The following is a 24,570-nucleotide window of genomic DNA, read 5'->3' as shown; positions in this document are numbered from 1 at the left end:
GACACCGCTTGTCCAACAGCCTGCTGAAAAAGCACCAGACATTCAAGAGGAAAATTGGCGAGCTAATATCAGTTCAGAGGCTGTTTCGCTAATTACCCTCTTAGGCTTACACATTCACCAGCAGGTACTGTAAAATGTAATTTCAGACCCTTTAAATGCTGGTGGGGTTAATTATCTTCTGTTTTCTGGAAGCAAAACATTTCAACTACATACAGATGTAGATAACATCATTGGTCCCCTTCTCTGAAGGACAGGAAAAATCCACAACGGTCACGGCAATACCTCGAAACTGACAAAAGTAATAACTAAAAAAAATATATGTGTATTTAGAAGGTACAAATCTTCTGGGAGGCAAATCTGCAGCTTTTCGTCAAGTAACATCAGCTGTATGTTTATTGACGTAAAAAAGAAGCATGCAGAGAAAAGCACAACATACACACTGTGAAACACGGAGGAGAATCTGTCATATTCTAAGTCTATGTCCACACAAACACGGATTTTCTAAAACACATATTTATCTGCGTTTTGGCCTTTCATCCACACGTAAACATAGGTTTTGGAAAACTCCAGTCAGGGTGAACACTGAAAAATTGGATTCAGTATTTATGTATGAACGGTGGAGACAGAGTTTTTGCTGCTTGTTTTTAGGGTCAGATGATTTAACAATATGTGCCATCATTTCCACACGAGATAAGTATAATGTCCTATTACATTGCTGGTTTTAAACATTTTGAGAGGACTTTTCGCATGTTTAAATGTGAATGCACTCCTACTTTCGCTTTACATGGACAAGCAAAGGCTCCAATGTGGGCTTCTAAGGATGCTGCTGCTGCTATACGCACTCAAATATGTGTGGGCGAAACAGCTCGATCAATCAACGGTTTCCTTGACATAAGAATATTCTCACGTAATACTTTCAAAATACCGACCTGCTTGTCCAAGTTGTCCCACCACCTAGAGGTTCTACTGAGTCGTGTCCAAAACCACCGTCATTGCCAGTAGTATTGGAGCAGTATGATTGAAAGTGTCCCTTTGTTATCTATGCCTATTCTCAAGATCAAGATCAAGAGAGTTTTATTGTCATGTGCATAGTAAAACAGCAGTTATACCATAACTACTGTCATGGAGGCAATTTAGTAGACACACAAGATTACTTCTGTGTCTGTGTCTAAAAGTGCCTTACAGTCCATGGCTGCAGTGCTGGCATTACTCATGACAGCCTGTGAATGTGTTTTCATGTGGACAGAGATTGTCTAAAAACGCCACTGTGTGGATGTAGGTTTTTTTTAACATGGGAGAGGGGGAAATGTGCATTTTTGAAAATATGAGTGTTCATGTGGACATAGCCTAAAGCTGCTTTACCGAATTGCCAAAAACACTCAAGAATGGCTACAGGTGAAACATTGGATTATTTTGAAGTGGCCTTTTAAGAGTCATAATTTAAATTCAAATGAACATCTGTGGAAAGAGCTGAAAAATGCATTCTGCAGAAGGCACCCATCCAAATTTTTAACATATTTTGCTAGTTGATAATTGTGCTATAAATTATCGACGATAATCAATCATTTCAACCTTTTTTTAGACCATTTTATCATTAAATTGATCATTCAATGATGACTGTGTCATGTCACATTTGAGCCACTAGATGCTACTCAAGTGTAGTGTATCTGTGTGAGGCACGAAAGATGCCAACTATAGCACTTACAAATCGCGGGGCGTCACCACTTCACATACCCTGGGTATCGCGAGCTCGCGCTGCTCGGCACAATAAATTCCCTTCGCCGATCGAACGCCCCAGCAAGCGCCAAACACCGGGACGAATGCCCCACAGCACATTCAAGATTCCGCACTGGAACTGTGGCATTCGGCTTAGAACTATCGCTTTTGTGTTTTCATTCATATTAGCGTTTGCATGCTAACTGCTAGCTAGCACTCAGTGTATTCAATCACTACGTAGCTCGCCCCCGCCTCCACGTCCTATGGCAAAGATGCTCAATAGCTGACAGGAGGCTCACTCTTTCCCTTAATTTGACCATACAACCAATGCAGTCAGACACAAGCAGAGTGAACCCTCTTGTCATCCAGCCTGTGTGTTACAGCAAGACAAGGAAATCGAACAGGCATACGTACATGTCGCACATGTCAATTTATTGTGGCGTCAAAATGATCAACCTCGTTTTTTTCTATCATTCGATTAACCGTTTTATCGATTATTGTGACAGGCCGTCAAAGAGGAGTCTTACTGACGGGTTTACAGGAAACACTTGATTGAAGCAACTGCTTCAAAAGTTTGTGCAACACAACATTAGGTTAAGGGTACCGTCATTTTTGTCCAGGTCAGTTTCTTCTTGCGGGTTTTTCCGTCTTTGCCGTAGGGGTACCAACAATTTCGACTACATGTTTTTTTAACATCTGTATGCCGATAAAAGGTTTTTCTCACATTGCTATGTAATGCCACTCCGATAGAAATACTTTTAAACCATCACTAACGCATGTATGATACTGTACGTTACTATGAATCTACAGTTTATGCATTCAAGTCAGAATATGAGTCTCACACCTTGCATTTTTCTGCCACATTTATAAGCATATGCGGTCTATCACATTTCATAGGTTTTTAAATCCTGTAACACCTCCAGGGCTTTGAGCTTAAAACATGGCAAATTGCATTGCATGGAGAAGGGGAGGGCTCCCCCTACGGTATGTCAAAGTGTAATCCCGTATTTAAACACTCTCCCCCAGGCTTTCTGTATTTGTCCATCTGTGTTTTCACTCTCTGCACCTAGAGGTTATTTAAAGACATAAACTGCGGGTGTTCAAGATGAGTTGGCTTTTGTATATTACATCTTTTTATAGCCTCCAAACTATCTTTCCCAAATGCTTGTTTACTGTAATGTCCAGAGGCGTGTGCATCATTACGCCAGACACTCCCATGATGAGGCAGCGAGAGTGGATGGTTCCTAATCTCTCTAAGCTGAATGAATGCCAAAGACACTGTTGGAGAAAGTGGTACTGCAATGTCACACACTGCAGCAGGTTAGTTGGCAACTGGTAAGTCTGCTTTAACTTGTTGTCTGTGCTCATGAGCATGTCTGACATTAAAAGCCGCTGTGGCTACGAGCAACACACGGAAGATTTTGAATCAGATAGCACTTTTAATTCCTAAACACATATGAGGCGCTTTTTAAAATAGGAAGGAAATAGGATATACTGTACTTCTCACACTGAAATAAAAAAAAGTGCTTAAAGTTTTCCTTGTGCATTTGTTCATTGCCAAATTAAAATATGCTGACCTGATTCTTGTAAGGCAAATTAGGTTGTAGTGCATTAGTGCTCCAGTTAAAAGTAATGCACCTTCCTTTTTCACACTTACTCTTCTCAGCCCACAACTGCCTTATTAAATTGATTCAGTTTAGAGTGATTAATTCCACAGTCCTTGGAAGGATATTTACAAGGATAACATTTATTTCACGCAGTACCAGATTAAAATTTATAGATCATTTCATATAGTTCAGGAAAAGATTATCTCACAAGAAATTAAGACAAAATCATGCAAAAAGCTAAGCGCTACATTACTTTCTAATTGAAATGTAAATATTGAGCATTTGCCGACCCTTGTGTTAATGTTCGGGCAGTACACTCCGCAGAAATTTTGCCAGTTTCAAAGACTTAAGTTAATAAATCAGGTTGTTCACCGTTGCTTCAATTAAGGTCACTATGGTACTGTTAAAAATGAAAGCATGCATGCTTTTAAGACAATGGTTCTAATTTTTTCTGTCAATGTGGCAAAGGACTACTGTACGCATTTATGACAATGGTTGTCAATTTTTCTTCTGTCTTGTCCCTTGGGGGGCAGAACTGTTTTCACACCGCCTGATATGAATACCATCGAGAACTTGTAATATTCATTTCTTAGTTTGTACTAACCACTGTATGAGTTTCTGGCATCAGCTTTGTTCAAGGATGAATAAAGACACTGAACAGACCTGCCAACCTTGATGAAATTTAAGTACAGTCCTCCCTTGCTACATCGCGGTTTGAACATCGCTCCCTCACTCTACCGCAGTGTTTTGAAAACTAATGAATTAATAAATTACCGCTTTTTTGTGGTTGTCTATTGACTACTATTAGTCAAAAACCTTGAAAGACAAGTTATATGTAGCATTCTGGTCACTAGGGATCAGTAATGTTACACTGCTGAGACATGACATTAGATTAGACTACCTTCACACTGCATGGAGTCCGCCATGGTATGTCTGACATGACAGTGAAAAGAAGTTCACCTCCCATTCGATGTGGAAGTGGTACGTTTTTGGCTTCTTACTTTGTCCTTCTTCCCCACTCTGTTTGAAACACTTTCTGATGTTTAGAATAAATACTTTGGTTACATTGGTTAAATACATTAGTTATAGACAGCTCAGAGTGCCCACCCCGCTATTTGAGAAGCACTGACTTACAAGTATGTTAAAATACATGTTAATGTAAAAAAATAACACCTGAAGGATGCACATTGCAGATAAGCCACTAATGTTTAAACATTTTTACCAAGCGTACTTTTATCAGTATGTATTAGAATTAGTTCCATTACTCAAGGTATTGTGCAAGAGAACAATCATTGACAGACAGGGTAATCTTAAATGAATGTGTATAACAACAGTTTGCACAAATGAATGTTTAATTTACTTTATAAATGTTAGAGGAATATTAAATGAAATGATAGGGGAGGGAAATGGGACATTCTTACCCTATGTCCAAATGAATTCATTTCAGCAGTGCTCCAATTAATTTGGATTATGGTGCTGAGACTGTGATTGCACAGGAGCTGATCCTTTTGATGTAATAAATGGGCACAAAAACGGCACCCCTATTCTGGTGACAAATTGTTCCCCCTTTCCTACACAAAGCGCACAAACTCGCCAATAAGTTCCTGAATCTATTTTCCCCATCATGACGCAATCCTCCATTGTCATGTAAAATCAGAGGATCACAGGATCTTTTAGAAGGATGAAAACGAAAAACACCCCCACAATGCACTGAATTCTACTTGGATATTTAACACTGACTTCTACGCTTCCTGCACTTGCAGTGTCATTTATACGATTTATACAGTTCATTATACAGATCGATAGCTGCCATTCTTAACCGACTATAATGAATGACCCATCTCTGCACTGTTCTGAGTCTTAATCACATTTTTCTTTGGGAGGCACTAATTTTTCTGCGTACAACAAAACTCCATTAAAATGCAAAGTTAATCTTGAAACTCGCATACAAGAAGCAAAAATTCCAATTAGGGATAAGAGCCATTAAAAAGCCATAGAAATAGAGTAATGTTTGCGGTGGATTGTTCTAAATATGCATTATGGAAATTATGAGGAGGCAGTTGACAGTTTATTACTCATAATCATAATTACTAACAAGTGTGAAAAAAGTGTCACATTGACCTTTATCAGTCAAGGATATAAGGAACTTATAAAACAGAGAGAAAATCTGGCACATTTACCTGATGGAACTACTCATCCTAATTAATGTCCAATGTCCTGTCGTAAATAAAGGCAAGGCATCAAATTGATTATGTTCTGCCACTTTACTAAAGTATGGTTTAGACTCATTTTTTAGCCATGTGGGACATCTCTTATCCAACTTCCTTCAATGACAAACCTCCACATTGCAATCCATGAATGTGCAGATATGATGTCGAGAACAGTGGTTCTCAAATGGTTTGGCCGCGGAACCCACAACCACCCCTTAATGATATTTTCCAACTAAAACTTCTTAAATATCTTATTATTAAAAGGGCCTGTTTGCAACAATTACACGGGTGCATCGAGGGTGCTTACTTTCTAACATGTTGCAAGCCTTATATCCTGCCCATTTACTGCTCAGGAACAATACATTTTTATCCACAAATTCAATAATTACTTGACCAAAAAGTGTGTGTAAAGGTTTTTAGTACATGGCATATGTGAGGAGCTGAATGACAGCACCTGGACTTGGACATGAATGAGAGTTGAGACATTTAAAAAAAAATCTAACTAGTCCAGCCGCTCTGACTCAACTCCACAGATAAATAAAAAGTACAATTCGAAATATACAAATGTAACTTCTTTGTGATCTGATTAACGCAGCAGGTAAGTTTAATAATAACAGGAGGTCTATTTCTTCTGTAGAAAGTGCCTGGGCCAGTAGATCTAACTGGGCATGAATAGATCGAATTGGGCATGAAACTCTACCTGTGGCCAGAATTCCCAACGCAACACAACATGATCTGGAGCGGTGAGACACTCGTCTCTTTATAGTGCACTCGTCTCCAGCAGATATGAAGGCAATCTAGCTGTGTTAAGTTCACACTCGTTGTCCTTCCCTACTGTGCAAGCTTGGCCGAATTGCCCATGAACACGGCAAGCAAATAGCACAGACGCGAGGTGCGTTCAGGGACATCGCATCATTACACAATTGTTTTTTTGGCAACACCAGAGACCTAATAAAAACAGCCCTGAGACCCACTATTTGGTCACGACCCACCAGTTGAGAATCCTTGGTCTAGAACATTTTAAGGACTTAGAGAATGAAGAATTTGAGTGGACACAAATGATACCACCGATACACAAAACACTCTTTATTTCCCATGTCACACACACACATACACCCAACATATACACACAGGGACAAGCTGTTAATCATGACGCAGAGTGTGTTTCTTGTCTCTTTCTCAATGTAATATGACAAGAGAGTCAATTACTCAACTCCACTTGTTTGCGGATGTAAAGAACACACACGCACCTCTTTTGTATTAGTGGGAGAATAGGACACCTACATCAGAGACGCAATGACAGCAAACACTGCACTCACTTATCTGAAACACAGCAGCATGAACCGAAGAAGACCTGCATGCAGTGATTATGCTTTGTATGTTGATGTGTATAGGGGTGGAACGATCATTCAACACATACTCACACTTACAAACCTTGTACTGTGCAGGTCCACTGAGAAAAGGCAATGCAGCGCACATCATGAATATTACCAAAGCTAGATCTGGGTCATTAATATGACACAGCCGTTACACTGGAGCCCAATTAGTAGTCAACATAGAGACTAGAATGTGCCCCTTTTGCAATATATAATCACTATATCACTGCAACAGACTCCGGATCAGGACACGATCAAACGACACAATCACAGATACAGGAACCAATTATGTGCCCAAATTATTCTGTTGTGTGATTAGAGGAAAAAGCCGGAGGTAACCTTCTGTATTAGAGGATTGCTTATTTTGAAGTGTAAATATCCAACCAATGTTAGCTTTTCAATTGAATGGCTACAGGTCTGACATCACTTGTATGTGTACACTTGATGTTGCTATGCTGAGCCATGTTGGAACGTCACGTTTAATTTTACTCAGCATGTTGGTGTTCCCGTGTCTTTTTATGCACTTAATAACGCTGCTGGGTCTGACAGGTATTGTAAGTGTACGTGCATGTGTGTTGGAGGGAGGGCCGTTTGAGGCTCCGCAGTGCTGTTTGTTTGTCTTTGTGCTTCTGGCTGCATAAGGCTTGCGGTGTATTCAGGGGAGTGCAGTCATAACGACTGATGTTGCCTGACAATTTTATTTCATTGCCTATTCAGGAAGTCACATTAGTTCTAGATCTTATTTGCATGTGAGGCCTGAGAACAGCATAAATCAATATAATAATGACATAATAAATACCACCACTGTGGCAGTGATGGAGGACAGCGAGAATTCCTCGCTGTCCTCACTATTCTAGGCCACAGTTGTGTCTTTTACATTTATAGAGACAACAATCAAGATTGTATACAGTAATGTATACAATGTTCTTGGCACAGGCATGAAAGGGAAACAATAAAACAAGATGTCACCTAAAATCGAATCCCGTGATCAGACTGGTTAATTTGTGTTCAGATTTAGTTTGAGTGTCTTCTTGGCTCTGCTGATCATGTAGTACTGTCCAGCACTGAAAACAGTAATTATTGGGAGAATGCAGTAGGCAACTCAGTGACTATAAATAAAGTATGGTTTGACAGAGAAGGAGTGCGAGCTCACCTTCTCGTACGGTACTCACTGATGGCTGCCATATGGACTGTCAGCAATAAATCCATGTGAGTCTATCCAGTGATAGACAACAACAGAGTCTATAAATAAAATCACTACAACCCAATGCAGATAGCAAGGTGCTTTCAATGGCGCTCTCCTGGGGGCGCAGTCACCATTTGCACATGCTCTCGGTGTGACATCTCTCCTGTATGCCTGCATGTGTGTGTGGTCTAGTGCTCTGTCCAGTGTGTAACACAAATATAGAGCAGAATGTAACCAGAATTTCACCCTTGAGGGATTTTAATTAGTACCATAAATTCAATTAAAGATTAATGTAAGAAATCAACAACAAAAGCAACAAGGCAGTGTCCCTGACCCACTAATTACTATAGATGCCAACTGCCATAAACAAGAATATAGAGTCAAATTGGACATTACACAAAAATGTGTCAAGAAGCAACGCACGTTGTGATGATTTGCATACTTGTTGTGTAGATACATTTAATAAATAGCGAGAATTTGATTGAACATACAGTAGGCCATGTCATACGTTTGTTGTATGCTAAATCTTTGATTGTTTCCACTTTGTGATATGGGCCACACGGTGGCCTAGTGGTTGTTGGCCACATAGTCAGGAGAGCTGGAAGATCTGGGTGCGAATCCCTGTTTAGAGTTTGCATGTTCTCCCCGTGCGTGTGTGGGTTTTCTCCGGGTACTCCGGCTTCCTCCCACATTCCAAAAACATGCATTTTAGGTTAACTGCAGACTCTAAATTGTCCGTAGGTATGAATGTGAGCGTGCATGGTTGTTTGTCTATATGTGCTCTGCGATTGGCTGGTGGCCAGTCCAGTCCCTGCCTTTCGCCAAAAGTCAGCTGGGATAGGCTCCAGCATATCCTACCTCGTGAGTACAAGTGACATAGAAAATGAATGAATGAATGAATGAATGAATGAATGAAATTTGCGATATTTATGATACCATCACATCGGTATTAGACATGCTCGATTTTGGCTTCCTTACCGGTATCTGATATACCGATATAGTCCAGCACTTCATTTCCAATACAGATATTGAATCGATACCAATACAGCACTTTCCTCAAACTAATGTCAGGTCACATCTTTTGTACTGAATAAACTTGATTTATTGTGATGCCACTGTATGCATTTCACAAATAAACACAAAATAAGACAAATAATGCAATATGCAATACAAGTTATAGAACAAGTGCCATACAGTCGTCCCTCGCTACATCGTGGTTTGAACATCGCTCCCTCACTCTATCGCGGTTTTTCAAAAAATAATTAATAAATGCTAGCTGTTTTGTGGTTGATTATGGCCTATTATGAGCCAAAAAAGACAAGTGATATGTAGTTTTCTAGTCACTAGGCGTCAGTAGTGTTACACTGATGAGACATTAACGTAGATTACATTAACTTCACACTGCATGTAGTCAGCCACAGCATGTCCGACATGATAGATGAAAAAAAGTTCTCCTCCCATTCTCTGTGGAAGTGGTATAATTTTCTGGCTTCTTACTTTGTCCTTCTTCCCCACTCAGTTTGAAACCCTTTCTTAAATTTAGAGTACATACATTGGAGACTAACTAGTTAGCTAGATAGCTTGCTAAGCTGAAAGCGGTGGCCGTCTCTTGTGTTCCTGCAGTGAACCCGTAGCCTGCGCATTACAGTTGTTGTGAAAGGTGACTGTAGGGGTGTTATTTCATGTCTACAGGGCTCTAATAATGGTAACAAAAAACATATTTAGAAAGTCATGAACAAGTTTTTTTATGCTTTACCTACGACGATATTCCAGTTATTAATAGTGAATCCTACTTCGTGCAAATTTACTTATCGCGGTGGGGTCTGGAACCAGTGAACTGTGATAAATAAGGTATGACGGTATTTATTTTAAACCACATTAATCTGAACAAACAACATTGATAAAATCATGACCAATAGTTATCTGAAATAACATATTATACTATCAACAACTAAGAATCCAATTAAATAATGTTGTTAGCTATACAATTTGGAAAGCTGCACATTTCTATGCACAAACATCTGTACAAGAACAATGTAAAGCGCAAACTCTGGACTAATACAATCAGAGAAATTATATTCACACATGAATGCTGCATGAATTGCATACAGTAAATTAAAATACTCTCCCCTCTCATACCCAGCACTTTCTTTATAAATTGCATAGTTAGAATCCAAAGGGGAAAGTTGGAAATAATTCCACAACACGGACATACTGAGCTATAGTAAGTTTGTTGCTGTGTACACATCATCACTGGCATGCCAACATCATTAACGGTACAAGAACCGATAATATAATATATATAATCAGACATCCCTAATCGATATCATAGCCTTCTTTGAGATAGACACATTGACAGAGGTTGAACAACATGCTGTCATACAGACCATTAGAGTGCTTGGCTATTACGACATGTATTGCAAAATAAATTACTGGGCATCATAATAGATACAAAAATGATCTGGAAATCTCACATCAAAAATATACAACATTGAATAAAGTTAAATTTGTTCCTGTTAAAAAATCTCTATTTACTGTTCTCTGGTGCCATATTTAACTTATTGTGTGGAGATATGGGGTAATAACTATAAAAGCAATCTTCACTCGCTAAATGTACTGCAAAAAAGATCAGTGAGGATAATCCATAATGCCTCGTATAGAGAACATACAAATCCCTTATTTTTAAAATCACAAATATTAAAATTAGCTGATTTAGTCAATTTTCAAACCTCTAAAATAATGCATAAAGTTAACAATGAGCTTCTACACAAAAATGTCATACAATACTTTTCTACAGAAGAGGAAACATAAACTAAACTTGAAACACATATATGCGAGAAAAACGCTAAAAACCCACAGCATTTCAGTATGTGGAATTAAATTATGGAACGGATTGAGCAAGGAACTCAAACAGTGCACTAAAATGAGCGAATTCAAAAAAACAATACAAGCAACTAATGTTTGCAAAATCCAAGGCAGAAGTCTTGAACTTGCTTGTCTGTATTTATTATTATTTATTAATTATGATACTGATTATTATATTTATTGCAAAAATATTAATAATTACATCATCATATTGTTACATTGCCTTATCATTCATTATTCTATGTATTAAAAAATCACATATGGAATACAGGAATGACAATCATCCTTCTACCCAGAAATGTGTGAAAGATTTAGCTTTACGTGATTGATATGTATACCTGACACATTAGGTCTGGATATAACTGGCAAAAGTAAAAAATATATTAATGTGTTTACTAAAGGAAAACAAAATGTGACAAATGTGACGAGGTCTTGAATGTTGTGTGATTATTTTTCTCTTCTCAGTGGCAGACGGGAAGCAGCCAAATGCTGAAGAGTCTGGCACAGGCTGCACAGCGCTAGCCACAGGCCTACACACACACACACACACACACATACACGCATACACACACACACGCTCGTACACGCGCGCACACACACACACACAACTACCGGGTTTGGGAACAAGGGAAAGATTATACATTATTTTATACAATGTTGTCTCAGTACCTTGGTACATTACTGGTAAATGGGTCTCTGTCCATACATAAAAATGGTGTTTGTTTAAAAACAAATGTCACATGGGTCAAATTCAATCTTGATCCACATAAACACTTTAGCAGGATGTCAGGCACGTGCGAAAGCAACGGTTGACCATTTTAGACAATTTAAAGCACATAAGAACAGGGTACTGTATATCCTATCTGTCCGCTTCCACTATATTCTCTTTCTGTGACACATACCCAAACTGATCAACATGACAGTGAAAAATTGTGTCACTCGAGGCGTGTAGTGTAAATCCAGCCTAAGTGTGAAAAAGATCCTTCAGTACGTCCAGGCAGACTGTGTTTAACTTTACAACAGCTTGCATTTCTTTACTCTCTCACCCATGTGCAGTATAGGAGCAGACTGACAGCTCCTGTCACAGGGCCTTGACCTGAGTGGTGAAAACAGACTGGTACCATAGAGACAACTTGGATTAAATCACGTGAAAGTCGATCCATGTCAGATCAAAACTATCTGAGTAGGGCAGTCTTGCCTACATGCAGGTGCCAGGATGAGTGACACATTAAGGTCGTAGACTAACAGGGTGAGTGGGTAGCAAGCAAAATCCATCAAGACACTGACAATCGCTCAGATGAACACAGATAAACACATACAAGATGTACACATCAATGCACATTGGCTCAGAGTGAAAATAGATTGCGAGACTTATTACTTCACAGTAGTCCACTTTCCCTCATCGAGAAAGGTGATGTGTTCCCTTGTTAAATTAAGCTCTGTTACATTAAATGGACATAAGCATCGGGTAATATGACCATTACACCCAGCCCAGTCTGAGTCAAGTTCTTCCACTCATTGAACCTTGCCATTATGGGCCTTGCTTTGTGCGCAAGAGCTCAATCAGGCTGGAACAGAAAAGAGCCCATAAAGTTGAAATAATAGAATGAAAATGTCAGTGACAAAATTCAAGGGGGATTAAGGGGTCAATCACAACATGTAATTAATAGGAGGTTTTTATTATTACCTATGTCTATATGTTATTACCTATGTGACTGCGCTGTGTCATTTGTGTGGATTTTTCAACTGAGCGTAAGTTTCATGCCAGAAATTAGCTTCTACTCTGATGGCCAGCCGGTATGGGTTCCATGAGATCTGGCGACAGACTGCAAAGCTCGACCCAGATGTCCAGATCTTAGACCCTCATTCTGCACCCAAGGGTCTGCAGAAGGCACCACTTTAGGAGTGCAAACATATGCCAGGCTTGCACACACGCACGCACTGTGGCAAAACATCAAAACCAGCAGAGAAATTTTGATGAGCGTGACCTTACATCATCAGTTCCTATTTTGCAAAAAATATGTCATAATATGTGTATACATATACAGTATATATATATGTACTGTATTATTTCTACGACATTGTAATATCTCCATGATATTGTCAGTGAAAGCTCAGGTTCAAACGACAGCACAAGTTGGAATGATGAGCTTCAGAGGAAACCTGGAATAAGTCTCTTGGATGGCATTACTTATTTGTTTTAAGGCTGTCGAAAATAGTGCGTTGACGGCGGGAACTACTTAATTTCATTACTTACGTCAACATTTTTAGCCTGCGCATCAAGGCAAGCCACACCTCTCTGTTATGACAGCAAATGGAGGCGTGTGTAGCGTCCCCACAAACTCACACAGTCTGACACTCTTTTCTAACTTTATTCTGACCTGAACACATCAACAGCAGTGCAATTCCAACACCATACATGTACAGTAATCCCTTGTTTATTGCGGTTAATTGGTTCTAGGCCCTACGGTGATAAGTGAATTTCCGCGAAGTATGATTCCTTATTTAAAAAATGGAATATTTTTGTAGTTAGAGCATAGAAAACCTGTTTTCATTGGGAGGGGCACACCGAGTACTTCCTGCGGTTGCTTTTGTCTCGTCAATGTAACATTACTGACACCTAGTCACCAGTGTAGAATACTACATTTCAAAAACGTGTACTTGAATGTGTCTTCTGAATGCCTTATATTTGTATTTTAGTTCAGTTCAATTTAGTTTAGCCATTTTTGCTTGAAAATGCTTGATTTAGGTCAGAAATACGTCAAATGTGCTTAAATATGTACGCATAACAACCCGGTACATAACAACCACGTGAAGACCAGGAATAAGTCAGACAGGTGAGCTTTCACTCGGCAGACATAGATAGTAGGGCGCTCTGGTATGCTTTAAATGGTTGTGACAACCTCACTCTGCAGGATTTTTTTTTCCTACTAAAATCGCTGGCTAACTGAGGTCCAATGCAGCCTTTCTGTGTTGAGTGTGTTTTGAGGCCTTACAGAATTCAATTTGTAGGACTTTCTGGCTTATCCAAGCCTCGAAAAATTTGATAAATGCACTAAACCTAATCAGTTCTCGATTGCTGCTTATTTCTAAATGTCTGTGTCTAAACAAGATAAAAAGAAGACTATTAAGCATCAATTGCACACTGCACAAGCTGAAAAAAATATCTGCTCCTCGTTGTGCTGCTGTAGATCCAGGCCCTGAGCTGCGTAAAATACAGCTGCTGTGGCGGTTGGAGTTAAAAGAAAAAGAAATCCAGCACGAGTTTGAGTTGCGCAGATTCAAAATGGAGAAAGCTGTTAGACATCAAACTGCTCTCTACAGACGGTCGAGTAGCGAGTCCGAGACTGATTTTGATTTGAATATCCCGCCTTTTTCGGAGAGAGACTTGGACAAATATTTTACTTTATTTGCGTGGGGGGCGACAACCTTAAAGTGGCTTCAAGAAATTTGGCCTCAAGTCTGAACTATGACGAGGTGAAAACTGCAGTTTTACGGTCATATGAACTTACAGGCAAAAGTTTCGTCAATTTCGAAAAAATTACGGCCAGAACTACGTCAAAGTTGGGCGTAAAAAAAAAATAGCGCTCTTTGATTGCTGGTGCTATGGTCTTTGATCAAATTTGTCATCTAATATTGATGGAGGACTTTAAAAATTGCCTACCTGACAAAATAGCAGCATACAGTATGTAAATGAACATATCATTGCCTGATAACAGTGCTGCACGATACCGCGGCGTTATTATTCGTCGTGATGTGTTGCCACTTTCAAACAAAACCTTCTTAAAATACAAAGAGCTTGTGCGTGGTTTTGAGACAAGATATGTCCATCAGCCAATGCACACTATTCAGTCTGGCCTTGTTGTGGTGGCTACTTACCCTGCTTTCCCAATTAAAGGAATATATTTCCTCTTCGGAAATGACTTGGCTGAGGGTAAAATATTAGTACACCCAGATGTGACTGCCATGCCCCTTGTTCCCAAGAAGGCAAGTAAATTGCAGAGGGAAAATCCCAAAGTGTCCACCGTGTGTGTATCACATGTGCGATGGCTAAAGCTAACATTGATGACACACAGTGTGATGGGTTGTAGGATAGCTTCATGGTAGACCCTGACACGGAGTACAAGCTGTGCCCCGTCGTTGGCCACGCCACACGTGCACAAAATGCTTCTGGCCCCAAGGCTAAAATTGAAAGCGGTCATGCAGTGCAGGACCCACAGAGTCCGCTAGTAACCTTTGGTTGTGCGTATATGTCCCGGGAACACTTAATCAATGAGCAGAAGCATGATTCAACACCCGCCTCTTTGTTTGACCATGTGATTTCAGAGGATGGGATAGCTGATGTTACTTCTGGCTCCTTTCTAATAAATGATGTGTTGCTATGTAAGTGGACGCCGGCCTACGCTTCCGCCCAAAACGACTGTAACATAGTGACCTAAATTCTTGTTCCCCACGCTTTTCGGTCTGAAATGCTCAATTTAGCTCGACAGTTACTTGGGCATCAATAAAACTTACAGTCGCATCTTACTTTTAATCTTACCTAAACTTCTGTTGGCCTGAGTTAATGCGGGATGTTAAATTACATTGTAAAACTTGTCACACGTGCCAAACATCTGGCTGGACAACTCAAACTGTTGTAACCTACTCGATTATGTCAGCTCCTTTCGCAAGCTACATCGTGCTTGTGAATTACCTAAAGGAAACTTGTCGGTCAAACATGCAACTGGTAGGGATAACGTCTTGGCGGATGCCTTGTCACCCAGGGTAAGTTGGACTGCTGAGTTTTTCTTCGATTGACTTGTTGGTATTTATTTCCAGGCAGTAAACCTTAGTGTGTCCTCACAAACCCAAGAAAATACACTGAAAACATGTGAATTCAACTTAAATGGTGACTATGGTGTCTTTGAATGCCACCCCTCCGTACTCATTGAAGTGTTTTGCTACTATTAAAGAGGTGATAAGCAAATAGATTTTTAGACGTGTGTGGTATCCTTCAGCTTGAGTTTCATTTTCAGTTCTTTTGGAGCTGTTCACACATACAAATATAATCTTGTCCTGTCATTTATCTTTCTGTTAATAAAATACAGTCACACATAGTTTAAATGGGGATTCATAGGGGTGTCACAAGATCTCGTGTCACAAGCTCTCACGAGATTAAAAGATTTCTCGTTCAGAAAAATGCTGTCTCATGGGCACTCGACCTAAATAAATTCATTAATCACACAATTAATGAAAATCCATCCATCCATTTTCTATGCTGTGTATCCTCATTAGGGTCGCGGGGGTATGCTGGAGCCTATCTTAACTGACTTTGGGCGAGAGGCGGGGTCGACAAACAACCATTCACACTTACATTCATACCTATGGACAATTTAGAGTCCTCTGTTAACCTAAGATGCGGGTTTTTGGAATGTGGGAGGAAACCGGAGTACCCGGAGAAAACCCACGCATGCACTGGGAGAACATGCAAACTCCACACAGAGATACCCAAAGCGGAGATTCTTCCAGATCTCCTGACTGTGTGGCCAGCATGCTAACCACTCAGACACCATGCGGCCCAATTAATGAAAATGAATGCAATAATTTTGCTGGCTTTAATATATTGCCATGTGCATGCGTGTCTGTTCTCCGCATCTCTCACCTCCAAACAGGCAGGAAGAAGTTTCACTCTGTGCATTGCACAACTGTGCATTGGTTTCAGCACCTTAGCAGATTTATTCCATAGAACAAAGGCTTGAACGGAGTGAGCCATTTTGTCATTTCAGTCGTACAGTCTCTTTGTCTCGGTAGGTGGAGGCAGGGCCACAAGCATACACACAGAGTGCGGACGAGTGTAACAGAGTAGAAATTAAACTAGTAGATTGCAATACACTGGCATATATTTTTTATATTTTATTCATTGTAATTTTCGTAAAAGTAAAGTTAAAATCTTATCTCGCCTCGTTGATCCAATCACGTGTATGGTCTTGTCTCATGATACCACTAGTGATTAATCATGATTAATTCAAAAACTGTTTCATCTGATTACAGATTTGACTCATTCAACAAAACAACATTTCCTTCTGTGTACTAAACACTATATGAAGACATGCTGCTTTTCCACTCTGCAGAACTCAGAAATTAGACAAGACAAAATAGTTACTTTTAGGGCACCATGATTTCTGCGAATCACGAAACTGGCCAGTAAAAATGGAATTTACTGTTAAACGCGGAAGCTCGCAGAAATTGACATAATGTGAATGAAATGCTGTCATCGTGAGGAGAGGGAACGTTCGTGCGGGGAAGTATTTCCCTGGCGGAACGCTTAATCGTGGTGGAATCTCATAGCAAACACTAAACAAAATGGCGAACTAAATTACCAGCGAAAGTTAGCAGAAAATCCTCTTACGGGGTGTGAATGGAAGCTAGCTTAGTTTTGTGTCAGGTGAGATGAGTACATTTTCTCTGTGTTGGGTTTTACCAGTTTAATGTAAGGAGCGTTTTACAAAGCCCGCTGACAACGTGCAAGTTCTAAGTGGAAAAAAAGACGAGCGGCACGTTTATTCTTGCACCCAGGTTGTCTCAACCAAAAACAGACATTCTCAATACACACTGAACACATTTCCGGACTTCAAAATATGAGCCCTGTTTGCCACATCTCGTCTAATTGTTTAAACAAAATAAGGGTGTCATAAAAATATCTTACATTGATATCGCAATTGGAATTACAGCTACATCTTCCTTAATCACAATCACGGGCATTACAGTTTGTTGAAGATTTTGTAGCGATGTGTGCAGAGGCTGATATCCACTTAGAAAAATGAGCCAGGCTACATCCATTTATGAATTACTGGGCAAAATTGGCCAATGATGTATCCATAAATGTAAGGTTTTTTGCATTTAATTAATAAACATTTTATTCATTAACCCAAAAAGCACGCACACGATGCTGGTAAAATAAGTGTAAAATGTAAAACGGAATTATAAAAAATTCAAACAGAAAAAACAGAATTTAGAAAAAAACAAAACAGAATTTGTGGAAAAAATAAAATGGATTTCATAGGGCCCTACTTTATGGGTACAGGTCATTTTCTTTCATCTGGAAACAGCAAAGGATGTTTGCTCTTTGGGATGCAATCACTCACTCTTTTACTCTGGGAATAAACTCAAAATATTTACATCTAAACCGTCATATCCAGCATGTGCATTTTGAAACAAGTAAATGCGGATGCTTTCCAGTTCTACTGTTCATGGCTGGTGTCCGCTGACAACCTCTATTTTAAATAGCAACTCATAAACTACCTGAGGGTACGCTAGTCATGGCTCTAGATGTTATGCAACCACTAAATCTGGTTTGAGTGAATCTCTTGCATTCATATGTTTTTGTCCTTGAGTTCATGATCACTGTCAAGTCCGCCGCAGACAACAAAAGAGTATAATAATTACTTTTTCTCCTCCGTATCCTTTGCTCCCACCCCTGTGGGAACTTAAATGTCTTACTTTCATAAATCTGGGAAATAGGAGGAATGAGCAAGAGCTAGCTCTCCACCATTTCACATACCATTTAACCTTTTAAATAAGCAGCAGGAATTAATGTGTGGACCTGGGCCAGTACCACTTTAACAACACCCAATCGCTTCAAAGGCAGAAAGAATGTCTCCTGCATGGTGCAGATGTACAAATGTCTCGTGTGTGTGTGTGCTTGGAAAACTGTGCTTGTCAGTATTTATGGTGAACTCCTGCAAGCTGTTATTATCGGCACCATCGCATTAGTCATACCTCAGGTGCTGTCACTCCCCATATTAGCAGCGTGCAACATTTTTGTTAGGCCAGGAAAGTGAAACTGGCATTGCAGAGCAACGTATGGATTAGCAAGTGGAAACGACACCATCACAACAGGTTAAGTGAGAATTGCAAGGGAGACGGTGAGAAATTATGCGGGCTGACTTGGTCAGTGCTCCGAGCTGAATTTACAAATGCAGTTAACAACCACGGAGAAGGTGCGGGATTTTGTTAAAAAAAAAATGTGGCCTTCAGTAATAAAAAGATAAGAAGTCGTATTGTTTTAAAACAGCTAAAAAGACACAAGCAAGAGTTCCTCACTCTTGCCACACTACATTCTTGTGATAAGAGTGGCCCCTGAGAGGGAAGTAAGAAAAAAAGAGACAACTGATCCCTGGCCTCTAGAATGACAGACTAGCACTTTTATGATGTCTACCAGATTATTCGCAAAGATGGATGGGTTGAGCTGGAACACCAATTGATTAATCCATCGACTGGTGGATTGTGCTGCGGCTGTCCTCCTGCTCAGCTGTTCTTCTCTTGGACACAACATTCAAGCAGACATGCTGGAGAGCATGACTAATGAGTGGGGCGCCCGCAGATACCGATCGTGACCATCTGCGTCGGGGTGCTCGGTCTAAGATGCTTGAGCGTTCCTGGTTGATGGAGATCATATTTATGCACGCATTAACAACATGCAGTCAAATCAACAGGTGTAAAGCAGGGCCCCTCACTCAGTCATATGTACCACCGCTGGGATTAACCTACCAGTTTACTTGCTAACTTATTGCTCGTGTTCCCTGCAAAGAAAAACGACAACTAAATCAGAAAAACATGTGAATCGACTTTGCTTCACTTTCCGTTGCGGTGGTGCTATTGTGTTTGTGGCTTTGCAGTAACAATAAACTCATAAATGACAACACCCGACAAATCTGACCACAACACCCTCAAAGCAATGCCGCTGTCATCCATTCAGGTGAGCTTTTATCACAATCACATCAGCTGCCTGTGATGCAGGACTCGCCACAACATGCCAGCAGCCACCGTGTGGAGTTATTATTAGCGTCAGCTAAAAAAGAAAAACGTTGAACAAAGATTACGCACACTGGGAGTACTGCAACACAGTGAAAGCTCATTCCATGGAAGAGGTGGAGTGGAAACACATTGGGGAAAATGTCATGTTTCCAAGCAGGCCAGACATGGCTGTTGCTGATATGCAACACAGAATGGGGTTTCATTTCTTGGGGAGTGCGAGGTAATTTAAGGCTATACCCTGTGGTCCAATGTGCTACATGACTATTAATTACATAAATATGCATACTTAATAATTCATTATTTTGTTTATCAAAGGAAACTTAATTGGATACATAATTTGGCATGCGTCTAGTTACTCTAGGTTTAGAGTTTTAAAAGTAACACCTTCAAATGCATTCCCTCCTGTTTATTTTTAAATATCTTTGAAAAAAAGTAATGTCTTCAAGTTAACAAATCACATTGTTGTTGTTGTTGTTGTTGTTTGTGGTTGTAAATGTGAAACTTGTGGCATAGAAAATAAGAAATAAACATAAATCTCATGTGGCACATTGTGGTGTTGTATTGATCCACTCATCCACCACTGTCATCAGTTTGAGGCACTTGCATTTACGGCCTATCCTGTTATCTTGTCAATGTCCACACTTTTTCCACATCCTGCATTTCCCTCGCATTCAGACCTGCCAGATTGATCCGCTTGTCCCCAAGACAAGAAAATGGGGAGCATAAAACAGATCTATGTAATTGCTCTATTTCTTATTAAATGAACCCTCTCAAGAGATTCCATAACCAGAGATGATGCGAAATATGGCGATAGCTCTATTATTGATACAAGTGCAGTGAAAGAAATGAATGCTAATGATGTTCGAAGAGGGGCTTTGCGGATATTAATCCGATTTGAGAAATGATCATTATACAGCACAAAGTGCTGGCCTTGATCTGAACCAGACCACAGGCTGAAGTGGGAAATAAATGACGAAAGAGTGGAGAAAGCGAACATTTTACACAGTATGTCACTCTGCAAGACCCTGACCCCTCATTTCTGTGCTCTTTTCTGTCTGACAACTTCATTAATTTTCTGACATGGCTGCTTGGAACGATTTTCAATAGATGCATCAGACAGCAGCGACTGTATAAATTGGACATGAAACAGATGTCTGAGGAAGCAATGTCATCATGGAAAGACAGTCTTTGTGTGAACAGCAGGAGGTCTCTTGGTCTGCAAACTGCACCTGCTCAAGGGCTAATGCCAACTACTATAGAGCACTACTAGTATAGCTCTAACATAGTCAAACAGACCAACATTATATGCACATTTTAATTTGAAGAAGCAATGGACATCTAGCTCCAAAGTTGAGTTACAATTGAGAATAATCTCTGTTTGCCAACTGCAAATTTGACAGTGTGAGAGAAGGACTTATCACGGGAACCACAAGGTGGGAGGATTCATCACGATAACCCAAAGGTGGGAAAAAAAAAACAAAACAAAACATCCAATCAGCATTCTAACACGTCCCAAGGTGATGTCACTCCATCACGGAATGCTTTTCTTTCAGCAGATGAATGATGCTTGCCATACAGTATTTCTCACTTTCACAGGAGAATAATGTGAATCATTCTTTATGTGAAAGTGACAGCTGACGCTATTTATGCGTTTACCACCAGTGCTGCTTTATGGTTCACTGTTGATGATAGACACGTACTTCCAGGATCACCTGGCATAAAGTTCCAGTGAATTATGAAGCAACATCTAAGTGTATGAAACACCACCTTCATTTGAGCTTTTTCAGTGCTCAAGATCCAAAGTTGATGTGTGTAATCTGTTGCGTATGTGAATACGATGACAAGCAAACGTGTTTGTTAGCTATGTAAAATTGCTCACGCTGTCATGGTGATAACTGGGATTCACAGGTACCAATTGAGGCTGACTAAACAAATAATTGATACAACAGCTGATGGGGAGATACCCTTCAATGCATAAGGCCATCTATTGTATGTTGCAGTGCAGCGTTTGAGACTGACTTCATTTCAGCACCACAGAAAGGGGACAGCTCCATCGCAGGGAGCCATAGAACAAGCGCCTTCTGTATAGGCCCAGTCCATGCCAGGAAGAAAAGACATGACAAGCAATGTCTGACGATTTAGCCAACCAGTCATGGGATGACAGCGTTGCTGTTCTTGAAATAGAAATAAACTTCCTTTTTTCTCCAATTTTTTCAAATAATATTGAAGTGTCACAAAGGAATCACTAGCAACCCATACACTGCAGTGTATCTGGCTTATTGCAGATTGTTGGTGATTAACAAAAATAAATAAAAAAAACAGCTTTAGCCTACTTTGTATTCAGTGAGTGTCCAACATGGTGCAGTGTATAACTCCATGCTGGAGACTATCATGCCGAATAATGCACTCTTTCTCTCTAAACAGAAGTAAACAGAGGTAGACTTTTACTTGCATGTGTGCTTGAGCCTGACGTTCTTGAGGCGCCCGCATACATCTTTCCAAATCGTCTGTCAAATCAGCACTTGAGTCAATATATTGTTCAGATATGACACACACACACATGCACGCACACACATGCACACACACATACACACCAAAGGCTGCCTTGTTGCAAAACAATTTGATAATGTTGCACTATAATTTCATTTTACTGTTAATTCAAGACCAAACTACACTCTTTCTCTCTCTCTCTCTCTCTATATATATATATGTGTGTGTGTGTGTGTGTATGTGTATATATATATATATATATATATATATATATATATAATATTTTTATTTTTGACAAAAGGATTAAAAAAGGTATATATTTCAGTTATCAGAATAAACATTTAATATTTTTCTCTTTAAATCCTTTTTGTCCTTTTCCCCCCTTTTAGTTCATTTCTACAATGTGCCACAATACAATGGGCCAAATAAAAAACGAACCACAGGCCGCAAGTGGCCCCTGGGCCACACTTTGGACACCTCTGCTTTAGGAGAAGTGAGATAGGGGACTGACATTTGCTTTGCACATGTACAAAATAAACTTACTTGTTCAGTAGTCAGCAATCCCTTCTGGGTATGTGTTTCTGATTGAGAACGTGGCGTCTTGTGAACACAAACACAAAAAGATCCGCAATTCTCAGGCGATCCTGCACAATCCGAGGCTATTTAACGCCACTCACATAAAAACCAGCAATCCATCCATTAGTCCAGATGTGACGATAACTCTCAAAATGATGGTGATATATCCGACATCGCCTTTTTCCACAAGACTCTTGGCGTGGAGAGACCCACAAGTGCCATCGCTGGAACTGAGCGACCCACTAATGCCCTCCGTTTTCTCCCGAGTTAGGGCAATGTGGACGTGCACACTTGTTATTTATTCACTGCTGAGCATGCATATAAGATATAATGCGACGACATCGCCCCACAAAATGGTGCACAAGACGAATCATAAGGTGCAGCCTAAAAAAAAGCCTTTGCAGAGTGGATCAGCGTCCTTTTCTTTAATTGGAACTGTAACTTCCACCAAGTCTCTATTACTTCATCGCCGTCAGTCACACTGGATGGGGTTAGATTACATCTCACATCTCAGTGTAGGTTTAGAGATGATGATTTTCCGACTCCTGTAAGATTTGTGGATGCGCAGAAAAAGTCTCTATTGTGAACAACTGTTAAGTCATTGAGAACTAACAGAATATTCTCACCGAGGGGCTCTTTCTACAAGATGAAAATCCTGCGCAACACCAAATATAAAAAAAAATCCAGCGAATATCCTTAAAAAGGCTCTCTGTCGTTGGGAAAAGGTCAAATTCTTATGTTTCCTTATGTTTTCCTCCGTGCATTGGTACAAGTGTACAATGGACCTGTGTCCACTGAAGACCGTCTTCACTTCTGCGCCACCCGTGCGTAAATCTGTCCAAATCACGTACGTCTCGCCTATCCGCTGAGGAGACGTGCACACGGGGACAGATGATGTCGAGTGCTGCTCATCCAAGTGCCTTACCGTCCCGTTATTCTCATCTCCAGTTTACAAATTCGTCGGGCTTCTGAATGAGCAGGCTGCAGTACCTGCACAAGCGTTTTCATGAAACTGTGATATGGACCACTTCAGACCGTGTTCCGGACGGCGCAGCACCACGGACAGGCGTTGAATTGTTGGTCAGTCGTGGGTTAACTCCCACTGACAAAGTTCCCCCTCAGCCACTGCTGCTGGATCAGGGGGAGAGCTGCGGACGTTGATTCTCTTCTCCTCTCTCAGTCGACATGTTGCTCATTTCCACCTTGAATGGCTCCCGAATTGCGCTGCAGTTTTTAGTCACGTCTGCAGAAGTGATGTTCATGACTGGCGTCTTTAATGCGTCCAAAAATGTACATCCAAGAGGCAGAGATGGAGAAGAAACGATGTTGAGATCTTCTGAATACGAGAGCTTGAACCGCTAATGTGTCTTGCAAATAGGACACGACTGCCACCTACCGAATCCCCTCGTCGATTTGTTGTAGTAGGATTGTGGCCCCAGGCTCTCTGTGCAAAGGAGAGACTGCATTTTACTTCAACGTCTCTGATTACCCAGTTTGAATTTGGAAATGCTTCAGGACACAATATACAATGCATGCCTGTAACACAATGCATGTCAGATGCAGACGCAAAGGGAGTGTGGCAGTCAAATATTAACTCTAATATTATAGATGTGTTTTTGTCATAGTCCACAGGGGCAAACACACAGCAATGTACAAACGGGAAAATGCTGCAAACACATAAATGCTGCAGGACAAGAAAGAAATGCAAAAGAAAAATGCTGCAAAATGCCCAAAACACAGAGAGACAC

The 24,570-nt window shown here is 40.3% G+C and overlaps 1 protein-coding gene across 2 annotated transcripts in view; it reads right to left on the bottom strand.

The window, feature by feature from the left end:
• lrrc4ca (leucine rich repeat containing 4C, genome duplicate a) overlaps positions 1–24,167 on the bottom strand; it is a 75,703-nt gene extending 51,536 nt beyond the window's left edge. For both annotated transcript variants that reach the window (XM_054776773.1, XM_054776774.1), the window contains exon 1: positions 22,790–24,167. The gene's annotated coding sequence lies outside the window, so the exon portion shown is untranslated. The remainder of the gene's footprint in view (positions 1–22,789) is intronic.
• Between the last annotated feature and the right edge of the window lie 403 nt (positions 24,168–24,570).

The sequence above is a fragment of the Dunckerocampus dactyliophorus genome, chromosome 5 (assembly GCF_027744805.1).
Source record: "Dunckerocampus dactyliophorus isolate RoL2022-P2 chromosome 5, RoL_Ddac_1.1, whole genome shotgun sequence".
In the NCBI taxonomy this organism is placed as follows: domain Eukaryota; kingdom Metazoa; phylum Chordata; class Actinopteri; order Syngnathiformes; family Syngnathidae; genus Dunckerocampus; species Dunckerocampus dactyliophorus.
The sequence above is the reverse complement of the archived record's forward strand: the minus strand, read 5'-3'. Positions and strand labels throughout refer to the sequence as shown.